The sequence below is a fragment of the Podarcis liolepis genome (assembly GCF_965112155.1).
Source record: "Podarcis liolepis genome assembly, chromosome: 10".
Classification (NCBI taxonomy): Eukaryota; Metazoa; Chordata; class Lepidosauria; order Squamata; family Lacertidae; genus Podarcis; species Podarcis liolepis.
Window position 1 is genome coordinate 29,569,499 of NC_139562.1, and position 11,698 is coordinate 29,581,196.

Below are 11,698 nucleotides of genomic sequence, written 5' to 3' on the forward strand. Positions count from 1 at the left end.
AAATACGGTACTTGCCTCTTTCCCAATCTAAAAAGCCCCAAATGCTGTAATATTTACACATAGGATAGTTTCTCCAGCCACATAGGGATGTGATTGCATCTGAATCTAGGGCAATATCGACAAGCATCTAGCGGGGAGGTATATTTTTGAGCACTGTTCTACAGGCATCTCCCTAACATATGCTTGTCTTGACTTGTGCGCAACTGCGTATACGTACAGTAGAAGCAAGGAAATAATTAAATAAACCGATTTAAACTGCAAAAAGGTGCAAAAGGGACCTGAAAAGAGCAAGAAACTGCAAAAATGGCACAAAAAGAACGGGAAAATTGACAGCAATTCCAGGGGGACTTTACAGCCGCAGTCCCATGAGCCTTTGCACCAACCTTTGAGGCCTGTGGAGAGTTGGAATTTGAGAAAGGAGGTTTGGAGGGGGCGATTGTGGTGGAGTTTGGCAGGTTTTTGTGGATTTTTCAAGGGTTTCCAGAGGTTTAGAGGGTGTTTACAGGCTTTTCAGATGGTGTTCCCCACTATACGTGATTTCATGTATACATGCAGTACCCGCAAACATAAGCGGGGAGACACCAGAACTCTATATTGAAGAATTGAGTACAATGAAGAGTTTGGGGTTTCACTGTGAATCTTTTAATAACAGCTAAATGCTCATTATATTAATGGCTCAACATTGCAGGCATTAGTAGAAGAACTGGGTTTCAGCAACCTTCCAGTTCTTGCTTATGCAAATGAAATTGCCTTGCACCGAGTCAGAGAATGGGGCCAGTGACCTCAACATTGTTTCCACTGACTGACTGCTGCTCCTCTGGGGCTTTCCTCAGCCCTACCTGGAGAACCTGAGGCCTTCCGCTTGCAATGCACACACCCTACCACTACTGAGAACCAGACCCTCCACCACTACAGGTGAAATCACATGAGCTCAAGGATAAAGAAGTCAGAATGGCACGGTGATTTGCATGACGCCCTGGAAGTTTTCTGGTGCAACACCCTCTCTCCCTGGTCCCAGACTCTTGAACTAGATCTGCAGGAGCAGAGATTGCCAATGTTTGTGGTTATAGGAACGGGGGGGGGGGAGGGAGGAGATCAAGAGGGTGGCTGTTATGGGGGGGAGGGGTGTCTATGGATTCGTGCTTCCACATGATTTCCTCAGTTGTTTTCAAAGTGCTGCTGAACCACCCACACCCCCATGTGATCCCTCATTTACGAAAGCAAAGGCGTAATCAGTGCGCAGCCAGCATTTGTTTATCATCCCACCCAACCCACATCTACCCCCAGCCCCCACCCTGCGTACATCCATCGGCATTCTTAATATAAAAGGCACTGGAGACTTGGAGACAGCTGACCCTGGAATGTCACGTGGCTCCTTGAGGGGAATCTCTTTTTCTGGTCACTCCCTGCCTCTGTGCTCCTTTAGGGCTGTCAGGCATTGAGGATACTTCCAGGCAGAGCATTGCTCCGCTTCGAATGCTGCCCCACCCCACAGGACACCCGCAAAGATCAGTGGGGAGACCATTGCAATTGATTCTGTGAAATCCCTTTGGATTACCAGGCTTTCCTCACAAGGAAAATGTGAACAAGCCTGAAATTAGCAAGGAGGCCTTGTTGGGTACAAGATTTGTGGGGTGCTAGGTCTGAATAGGGACGTGGGTAGAGCTGTGGTCTAAACCACTGAGCCTAGGGCTTGCCAAACAGGTCAGCAGTTGGAATCCCCACGACGGGGTGAGCTCCCGTTGCTCTGTCCCTGCTCCTGCCAACCTAGCAGTTCGAAAGCCCATCAAAGTGCAAGTAGATCAATAGGTACTGCTCCAGGGGGAAGGTAAATGGCGTTTCCGTGCACTGCTCTGGTTTTGCCAGAAGCAGCTTAGTCATGCTGGCCACATGACCTGGAAAAACTGTCTGCAGACAAACGTCAGCTCCCTCAGCCAGTAAAGTAAGATGAGTGCTGCAACCCCAGAGTTGTTCGTGACTGGACTTAACTGTCAGGGTCCCTTTGCCTTTTTTTTTAGGTCTGAATTGTGCTTTGTAAAAAAAAAAACCCCTGGGTATTATCAAAAGGCCACAGAACAAAAGACAGTTCAGAATAGCTTCACTTCTGTGTAGATAGGAAACCTTATTACATGGTTTCAATATTGGCCATTACTAATAAACAGAGGGACAGGATTGGTTAACAACAATAATACTATATATAACAGGTCAGGTGCATTAGCAAGTTAGTATGGGTGGAAGAGGAGCAGGGAACCTCTACCCCAAATTACGCCCACCATGCCACCCCATTTGGCCTACAAAGCCATGTGGGCTAAGCCACGCCCAGTTGCCTTACATATATCATATTGATGTCAGCTACTGGCAGGTAAAGCTATGGTTGTATTGAAAGGGAGGTTTCCACCTGTAAAGCTGATTGTCTGGGCTTGCAAAGGGCCATGCGCAACCCTTTGCAAGCTTTGGAGATCCCTTGCATAGCATACCCTTCAACTGTCCCAATTTGAGCAGGACATCGCAGAATTACAGAAACCATACCAGCTTCTGACTGGATCTCAGGTGTGTCCCATTTTGGCTCCCACAAGAGCACAACCCCAAAAGACGCCCATTTTTTGGGGGGGGCGTGCTCTTGCACAAGTCACCTGGCTCCCACAAAAGAGTGCAGCCCCTCAGCATGGGGTCCACTGGGTTGGCCATCAATTCCCACTTTCCCTGCTTGCTCTTCTTCCTCATCCACTGTGATGCTACCTGCTCACCTGTCCTCTCCAAGTGATTGACAAGAAGGAGGATGAGGAGGAACATCCACTTGCCTTGCCCTCTCCTTCTTGGCAGAATGAGCTCATAAGAAGAAGAAGAATGAATGAGGAGTGGTAGCACAAGCAAGGGGAGGAGCCTGCTCTGTGTGAGGGACCTGTTAAGGACATCCTGCTCATTGGCCTTCCAAAATCTGGGGCCCCCTCCCCTTTCCCCAGTGCTTCTCCACTCCCACAGCTTTCCAGATGACTGTAGTCACCTGGGCTAACCCAGCGTAGACAGAATAGATAACAATTCCTTGGCATGAGTAACAGAGCTGTTGCTGTGAATTGGGGGAGGGGGAAATGCAGAATTTCCTACACAATGAACTTTTTAAAGAAAGGGGGGAAAGGCTTTACAGCAGGGCTGGGGAGCCCATCCCCCCCCCATGTTGTTAGACTTCAGTTCTCATCAGCCCAAGCTGGAATGGTCAACAGCCAGGGACAATGTAGTCCTGCCACATCTGGAGAGCCACAGGTTCCTCATCCCTCCTCTTCAGACAATTCATACAGCCAGGATAAAGAGGGACGCTTTTCTCATTTTTAGCCGAGATTGCTCATGAAATATATATAATTTATTATTAGCAATGATCTGATACGATTTACCATGAGTAATGAAAGGTCTGTTGCAGGCTCAATTTGTAACTTGTCAGTCACCACTCAGTTAAATGTTTGATGTGGGAAGACCAACCGCAACCAGGCCTGCTAATGAAACCCTCAGATAATCTCTTGGCTGGGGACATTTGGCGATCTGGGTTTTAAAAACAACAGCAGAAGTGCCTCAATAGCTTCAGAGTTCATGTACATTTAAGACTTTCTCTAAGAGGCCATCATCTTCATCCATGTTGAGATCAGTCTTGGCGAGACGCACCAATACCTGCCTCCCCTCATGTGGAAATAAACTGTGTCAATAACAAAAATGAGGAAAAAGTCTAGGATTGCGGCACCTTCCTCCTACGCCTCATGTTGCCTCCATGAAGGGTTAATTCAGCCAGGCTCTTTTTGCTCTGAGTTGTTTTTTAAGAAACAGAAAGAATAGTTCTCTTGTTACAAACATGGCTTCTGGGCATTTAGTGATGCTTTCTCCCCCCCCCAACCCACCCCACCCCACTCTGCCACAAAGCCATCTTTTGTTCCCTCTTCCCAGTCTCCTTTGCTCCCTCCCCCCCTTCCAGCTCCCGCCTCTTCTCCTCGTTTGCTGCCAACTCACTCCAGAATGGCAAAATAAAAAGAAATAAATGACCATAGCACAGTCATGGCAAATATTTCTTTGGTGAGTATGTGAGTGGGACTTTGGGGATTTCTGCACTGGGAGCGTCCCATTAGCAAGCCACAGCGATGGTGGAGACAGGTTGATTCATCACATGGTTTATATATGCGCATCTCATGCAAATTGTATGTCATGCCATGTTGTTTAGGGAAATCAAGTGGACAGCACCCATAACAAGTAAGGAAGCATAATAATATTCAGTGTTGTGTAGTATAGAGAATATTGTGCTTCTACATGGAAGACCCAGGTTCAGATTCCTCCTAAGCCAAAAGGGTCATAGACTTGAGCAGGTCATTCTTTCTCAAAGTCGTTTCACTCAATGAAAACAAGCATCAACAAAATCATTCGGCCCGGACACTGAGATCCAACTCCAAGGGTCTTCTGATGATTGTCTCGTTGTGAGAAGTGAGGTTACAGTGAACCAGGCAGAGGGCCTTCTCTGTAGTGGCACCCACCCTGTGGAACGCCCTCCCATCAGATGTCAAGGAAATAAACAACTATCTCACTTTTAGAAGACATCTGAAGGCAGCCCTGCTTAGGGAAGTTTTTAATGTTTGATGTCTTGCTGTATTTTAATTTGTTGGAAGCCATCCAGAGTGGCTGGGGAAACCCAGTCTGATGGGAGGCAAATAACAACAACAACAACAACAACAGTTGTTTAAAATGCATTCATTCTATGGCATCCTCTTTCACTATATACTGCCTTTCTTCCAAAGAAGAAGGAAGCATGCATGCTTCTCACCCCAAACCCAATTTCATTTTCACAACACAACCCTTTGAAATGGGTTAAGTTGAAAGAGACGATGGAAGCTTCACAGCTGAGTGGGGATCTGAGGTACTGTTTCTCTGCCAGTCTCAGTCCAACACACAGCCTTGAGATGGCCCCAAATGGCAACCTCCAATTCACCACACCATTGGCATCTGGTAAATTGTGGGTGATTGTTTTGGTTGGTGCTGCTGCTTTGGGGGCTGAAATTTGACCTGGGGCAGACCCTAGAGCCTAGATATGTTCAGGGATGCAGCCCAGTGATGTGGGATAGGTGTAGAGACAAGGTAGGCCCTGATGGAGTCCAGTGCAGAATGTGTTGACCTAAGCAAAAAAATAATAATGACTGAAGCGAGATAAAAATGGCCTTCCCCTTTGTTTTTTGGACAACTAGACTGGAAACAAAAGGCTGGAATAGATTTCTCTGTCTTCCCCCTGAAGAGCTGGCAACCCTAATATGTCTGAAAAACATCAAGATAGCCTATACATTTTAATGCAAATCTCCTTCCATACACTAAACATATATGAGGTCGTGTCCAATGCTAGTTTTACTGAGAGCAGACCCAGCAGAATGAATGGACTTAATTTAGTTTGGCCATTCATTTTAATCAGCCTACTCTGAGTAGTACTAACACTGGAAAGGTATACTCAGTGCCTGGAATTAGCTTTGTGTTAAACTATGTGGGCTACCTTGACTTTTTGCATCCATAGGTTATTGTTTTGGTTCTGTCTGATCACCCTAATACGATGACCACAATGGTGAAATCACCTTTGAACATCCAGTGGGGAGTTGCCATTGCTGGAAGCAACAGAAATAGCTGGGAGGCAGGTGGATGGCCTTGCTACATAGACACTGGAGATGCTACTTACCTGGGCTATATTCTGCATGTTGGCCTGCCTTCAGTAACTGTGGACAGTGAGTCACTTACCATGCGGCTAAGCTCTATAAAAACAAGTAACGCCATTTGCCTTCCATGGGAGGCAACCTGGTATCTTCCCGGTGTTTTGAACTGCAACTCTATCAACCCCAGCCAGCACTGTTTCTCACATGAAATGATATGCTACTAATTCTTGCAGAAAATCAGTTCTGGCCAATAGTCCGCAATACATTTTAGGTCAGAAAACAGAGAGGCTGGAATTGGGTCTCTCCTTCATTGTAACTGTCTTTATGTTCTGGACTGTGAAAAGTTTACACACTTGGTTGTGGTGGGCTTAAGGAAACTAATTTCTTTAGGCACTTTCTGACTGACATACATAAAGTGATGTATGTATGCAGGCCAGGAAATAAATGCCTAATGGATAGCACTAATAATAATAATAATAATAATAATAATAATAATAATAATATCCCACCTTAAGGGTAAGGGGACCCCTGACCATTAGGTCCAGTCATGACCGACTCTGGGGTTGCAGCGCTCATCTCGCTTTATTGGCTGAGGGAGCCAGTGTACAGCTTCTGGGTCATGTGGCCAGCATGACTAAGCCGCTTCTGGCAAACCAGAGCAGCGCATGGAAACACCGTTTACCTTCCCGCCGGAGCGGTACCTATTTATCTACTTGACTTTGATGTGCTTTCGAACTGCTAGGTTGGCAGGAGCTGGGACCGAGCAACAGGAGTTCACCCCATCACGGGGATTCGAACCACCAACCTTTTGATTGGCAAGTCCTAGGCTCTGTGATTTAACCCACAGTGCCACCCACGTCCCAATATCCCACCTTACTGGGTTGTAAAATAATTTCTGCTTTTTATTCCTCTATTGGCTGCATATTTAACTAAAAGTTTTTAAAGGGTTTCCAAAGAGTCATCAATTAATTTTTCAGAGCAACAGGAGGGCAGATTGTGGATTCTTATTAAGATTACTGTACATGAATAATGAAAGGCGGGGCATGGGGGGCTAAATAAAGCCCATGAGATCACATGTTCCGCCTTTTTATCTGCGTCTCTCGTTCCCCTTTTGGATAACAAGGCCTCCATTGATACTCCGCAAAAAAGGGGTAGGGAGGGCAGAGGAAAAGGGGTGTCACTGTCACCCCAATGGCCCCCGGTCACTTCTCCACGCTCCGTAATGCGATGTTCCCACCGACAGAGAAAGGCAGAAAAACACAGTGATCTCATGATTCCAGAACTGACTCATGCAAACAACACCCAGGGATGGATGGAAATGAGATGGCGGGAGCAGGAGGACAGGAAGGGGAACAAGGTGCAGGAGGAGGAAAGGAATGGGGGCGGGAGCAGTAGGGGAGAAAGGGGGGGGAGTCAAGGGACAGGTGCACAGGTGGGAGGGGGAGGGAGCAGAAGTGGTGGCAGGTAAATCACAGGGAGCAGAGCGCCAAGAGAGGCCTTGGAAAGGGTGAGATAAGAAGAGAGAGGATTCAGAGGGCTTGTTGCAGACCACCAAGAAAAGCAAAGTGCAGGTACCTTACCAAACAAATGCAGACATGCAAACCTTCCTGTTAGCACCTGCACAGATCCATCCAGCAGCAGTAGTTGCAAGATCTTGTGTCTACCACACAGTGCCAGAATTACGTATAAGCTAAACAAGCTATAGCTTAGGGCCCTACTCTTTTGGGGGCCCCCCAAAAAATTAAAGGAAAAAAATGGATGTACATTTCCAAAATATGATAAGTTCAACAATTACTTTTGATAAAATACATATTTTGTTATGTGCAAATGGCTTTAGACCTATTAGGTCCATAAATTACCATATAGCATACATTCAAGACAAAAAACATTCACAATTTGTTGTTGTCAACAGACAGCTGGACATATAAAGGGCCCCCATTACCTTCAGTAGCTTAGGACCTCATCAAACCTAAATCCGGCCCTGCTACCACATAATGGGCAGGGACAGTCAAGCTCATGTTTTCTGCTTTGGGAAATAAATTAGAGATGTACAATGAACCGTGAAAACACACCGGTCTTCGAGTAATCCTTTTATAAACGAAAAATAAAATATAAGCCTAATGGCAAGGGCGCATAATAGCTCTAGACCGGGAATGGGGAACATGAGGGTCAGAGGCTGAATAAAGCCCTCCAAGCCTGTCTCCAGGCTCTTGGGCTCTCATCAGGCCACACACCCTCACCAGACCTGCTCCATGCCCCCCTCAAGTTCTTTTGCCTGGCTGAAAGGTGTCCTTGAACTGTGTGGTGTTTCTTGCTTCACTCGATGGAGAATGTGAGCCTGTGTGCATGAGAGAGAGAGAGAGAGAGAGAGAGAGAGAGAGAGAGAGAGAGAGAGATTATGTGGCTGGAATGAGGGATGGGTGAAGCTGTCAATATTGGTTTCTCTCAGTTTCTCACTGCCCCCCACCAATCTTAAGGTCACTTCTCCACATTTCCAATTCAGTATGCTATATATACAAAAAAGGGACGCGGGTGGCGCTGTGGGTTAAACCACAGAGCCTTGGACTTGCCGATCAGAAGGTCGGTGGTTCAAATCCCCACAATGGGGTGAGCTCCCGTTGTTCAGTCCTAGCTCCTGCCAACCTAGCAGTTCGAAAGCACGTCAAAGTGCAAGTAGATAAATAGGTACCGCTCTGGCAGGAAGGTAAACGGCGTTTCCGTGCGCTGCTCTGGTTCGCCAGAAGCGGCTCTGTCATGCTGGCCACATGACCTGGAAGCTGTACGCCGGCTCCCTCGGCCAATAAAGCGAGGTGAGCGCCGCAACCCCAGAGTCGGTCACGACTGGGCCTAATGGTCAGGGGTCCCTTTACCTTTTTTATATACAAAAAAAAGTTCTTACCAAAAAATCTAAGCCGAATTTCAATTGCAGCTGTTTGTAAGTGAAAACAATTGATTTTTCCACCATGTGAGGAGTATTGCGCCGTTTCTGTTTGTGCATTTAACTGTGTTCCATCCACACCTTCCCAAGGCATAACTGATGTGTGTGTTGCCCTCTGAATAACCCTCGCATTCACTGTGATATCCATTTATTTATTTTAAAACCTTTTGATTATCACCATACTGCTTTTCTAACTATATTCTTTTAAATGAAAGATAAGCTTACCACTATAACAGTACAAAGCGATGTTTATTATGTTGCTGTAGTGCTATATACAGCAATAATACTGGATTTTTTAAAAAAATGTTTCAGCAATATATGGATTTGTATGAGTCTATCTATCTATCTATCATCTATCTATCGATCGATCTATCTTGGTATGAGTCTATTTTTATATTTCATCCTTTCTGTATAATAATAAATAAATAAAGTCCCCAGTCACAGTCATTTTAGCGATATGGTTAACACTATGGAAAACACTTTAATCCACTTCAGTGGTACAACACTACATTTGCTGGTATGCCATTGAGTCCCATATGCTTAATAGTGACAGGAGGGGGCCAAAAAGCCTGCCAGGATTTTTCTTAAATAATATTCACAAACTGGCAAGTGGTCATTAAAGACAGAGCCATCTGAAAACATATGAAGAGCTCTGCTGGATTAGACCCTTGCCCCCTCTGCGCCAGCCTCCTCTTCTCGCCAGTGTGGTGTAGTGGTTCAGAGCGGTAGACTCGTAATCTGGTGAACCGGGTTTGATTCCCCGCTCCTCCACATGCAGCTGCTGGGTGACCTTGGGCCAGTCACACTTCTCTGAAGTCTCTCAGCCCCACTCACCTCACAGAGTGTTTGTTGTGGGGGAGGAAGGGAAAAGAGAAGGTTAGCCGCTTTAAGACTCCTTCGGGTAGTCATAAAGCGGGATATCAAATCCAAACTCTTCTTCTTCTTCTTCTCCTCGCAGTGGCCAACCAGATGCCTGTGGGAAGCCCGCAAACAGAACCTGAGCGCAACAGCACTCTGCCTACCTGCGATTCCCAGAAATTGGCATTCAAAGCATACTGCCTCTTAACTGTGGAGGTGAACACAGTCCTTGTGGCTAGTTGCCGTGCATAGCCCTGCCCTCTGTGAACTTGTCTCATCCTCCAAACCTCAGTGGCATAAGATGTTCAATAACACAAGAAGAATGCATTTATTTTCTGAAGCAACCTCCGCAGAGGAAGACTTCCCATTTTGATCTGAACAGGTGGGCAGGCTGGTCTGGGAGAAGGGAGTCCCTCAAGTATCCTGGCTGCACCCACTTATGGCATGCGAGGCCAGTATCTTAGTGGTTGTGGAAACTGTGCTGTGGTGTGTGCTCTGATCATCCAGGCTTCATGCACGATTAATCAGTTTGATATAAAAGATGGAAAACGCAGCCCTGTGCTGAGTCAGGGCAGTGGGCCAGCCAGTTCAGTACAGTGGTACCTCAGGTTAAGAACTTAATTCATTCTGGAGGTCCGTTCTTAACCTGAAATTGTTCTTAACCTGAGGTACCACTTTAGCTAATGGGGTCTCCTGTTGCCACTGCCGCTGCTGCGGCATTCTCATTCTGTTCTCATTCTCTCATTCTGTTCTCATTCTGAAGCAAAGTTCTTAACCTGAGGTACTATTTCTGGGTTAGCAGAGTCTGTAACCTGAAGCATCTGTAACCTGAAGCGTATGTAACCCGAGGTACCACTGTATTGTCTACATTGACTGACTGACTGCTCTCCTGGGGATTTCCCCATCACTACCTGGCGATGCTGTGGGTTGAATCTGGGGCCTTCTGCAGGCACATCTACTACTACTGAGCAGTGGACCTTTCAGGACAGGTGGATAGAAATGTGATCTAGTCTGGCAGGTCTGGACTGAATCAGGCAAGTGCTGGAGATGCAAAGAGGTGGAGGGAACGTTCTTCCGTATGTGGTGGACTTGTAAAAGGGTAAAAGAGTATTGGGAAATGATCCATAATGAATTGTTGGGGGGATGTTTAAAAGTATTTTCCTCCAAAAAACAGAGTCCTTTTTGTTGAGGATAATTCAGACTGAAATTCCCATGTGTCAAAAAAGGTTATTTATGTATGGCCCATGTTTTGTTAGCCCCCAAATGGAAAATGAGCGATGTCCCAAACAAAGAAGAATGGCAACTTAAATTGACAGAATATGCGCAGCTTGCAGACTTAACATATAGAATTAGAGAACAAGAAGAACATATGTTTAGAGAAGATTGGAAAATGTTTATTGAATATATGGGAAACAATTGTGTACAGCTAAAAATGCTGGCAGCATTAAGATAAATTCAACAGTGTAAATAAATTTTGATTGATGCAATAATGGACTACTGAATGGTATAGTTTTTGTAAAAGAGGCAGGGATTTATGATATGTAAAATGAACCATGGAAAGAGAAGGGAAGTCATTGATATCTTAAGGATGTAAAAATGAGAATTTTAAATTGTAAAACAGAAAATTTAATAAAAATTATATACAAAAATAAATAAATAAAAAATCTAGTCTTACTGGAACCCCACCTGCACCATATATTTAAAGCAGTATCCTACCAATTTATAGAGTTATGGCTTCCCCCCGAAGAACCCTGGGAAGTGTAGTTTAAGTGCGCTGAGAGTTGTTAATCCCTTCACAGAGCTACCATTCCCAGATTGGTTGAACAATCAATCCCTCTTTTTCCAGAGAACTCTGGGAATTGTAGCTCCATGGGGGGAAGGCATCTACTCTCTGCAACCTTAATAAACTACACTAGCCAGGATTCTTTAGGGGGGGGGCATGGCAATTTAAAGTGGCAGAATGCACAGTGCCTATGGGGCCTGGGTCTTATGCGCCATGTGCCACTATGAGGAACATCTGAGGCAGCTAGAAATTATAACCACATCAAAGGCTGAATCCTCTGAAGTCTCTCCTCTTCCTCCTTCTCCCTAACTGGGCTACATTCAGGGGGTCCATTTCCCCACAGCTCTCTCCCCAAGTGGTGCAGTGACGATTAGGTGACCTCCGGACAATGTGCTCCCATCATTCAGCTCAGAGCACAATACAGCAATTAAGCTCTGACCCTTTGCTCTTTATATC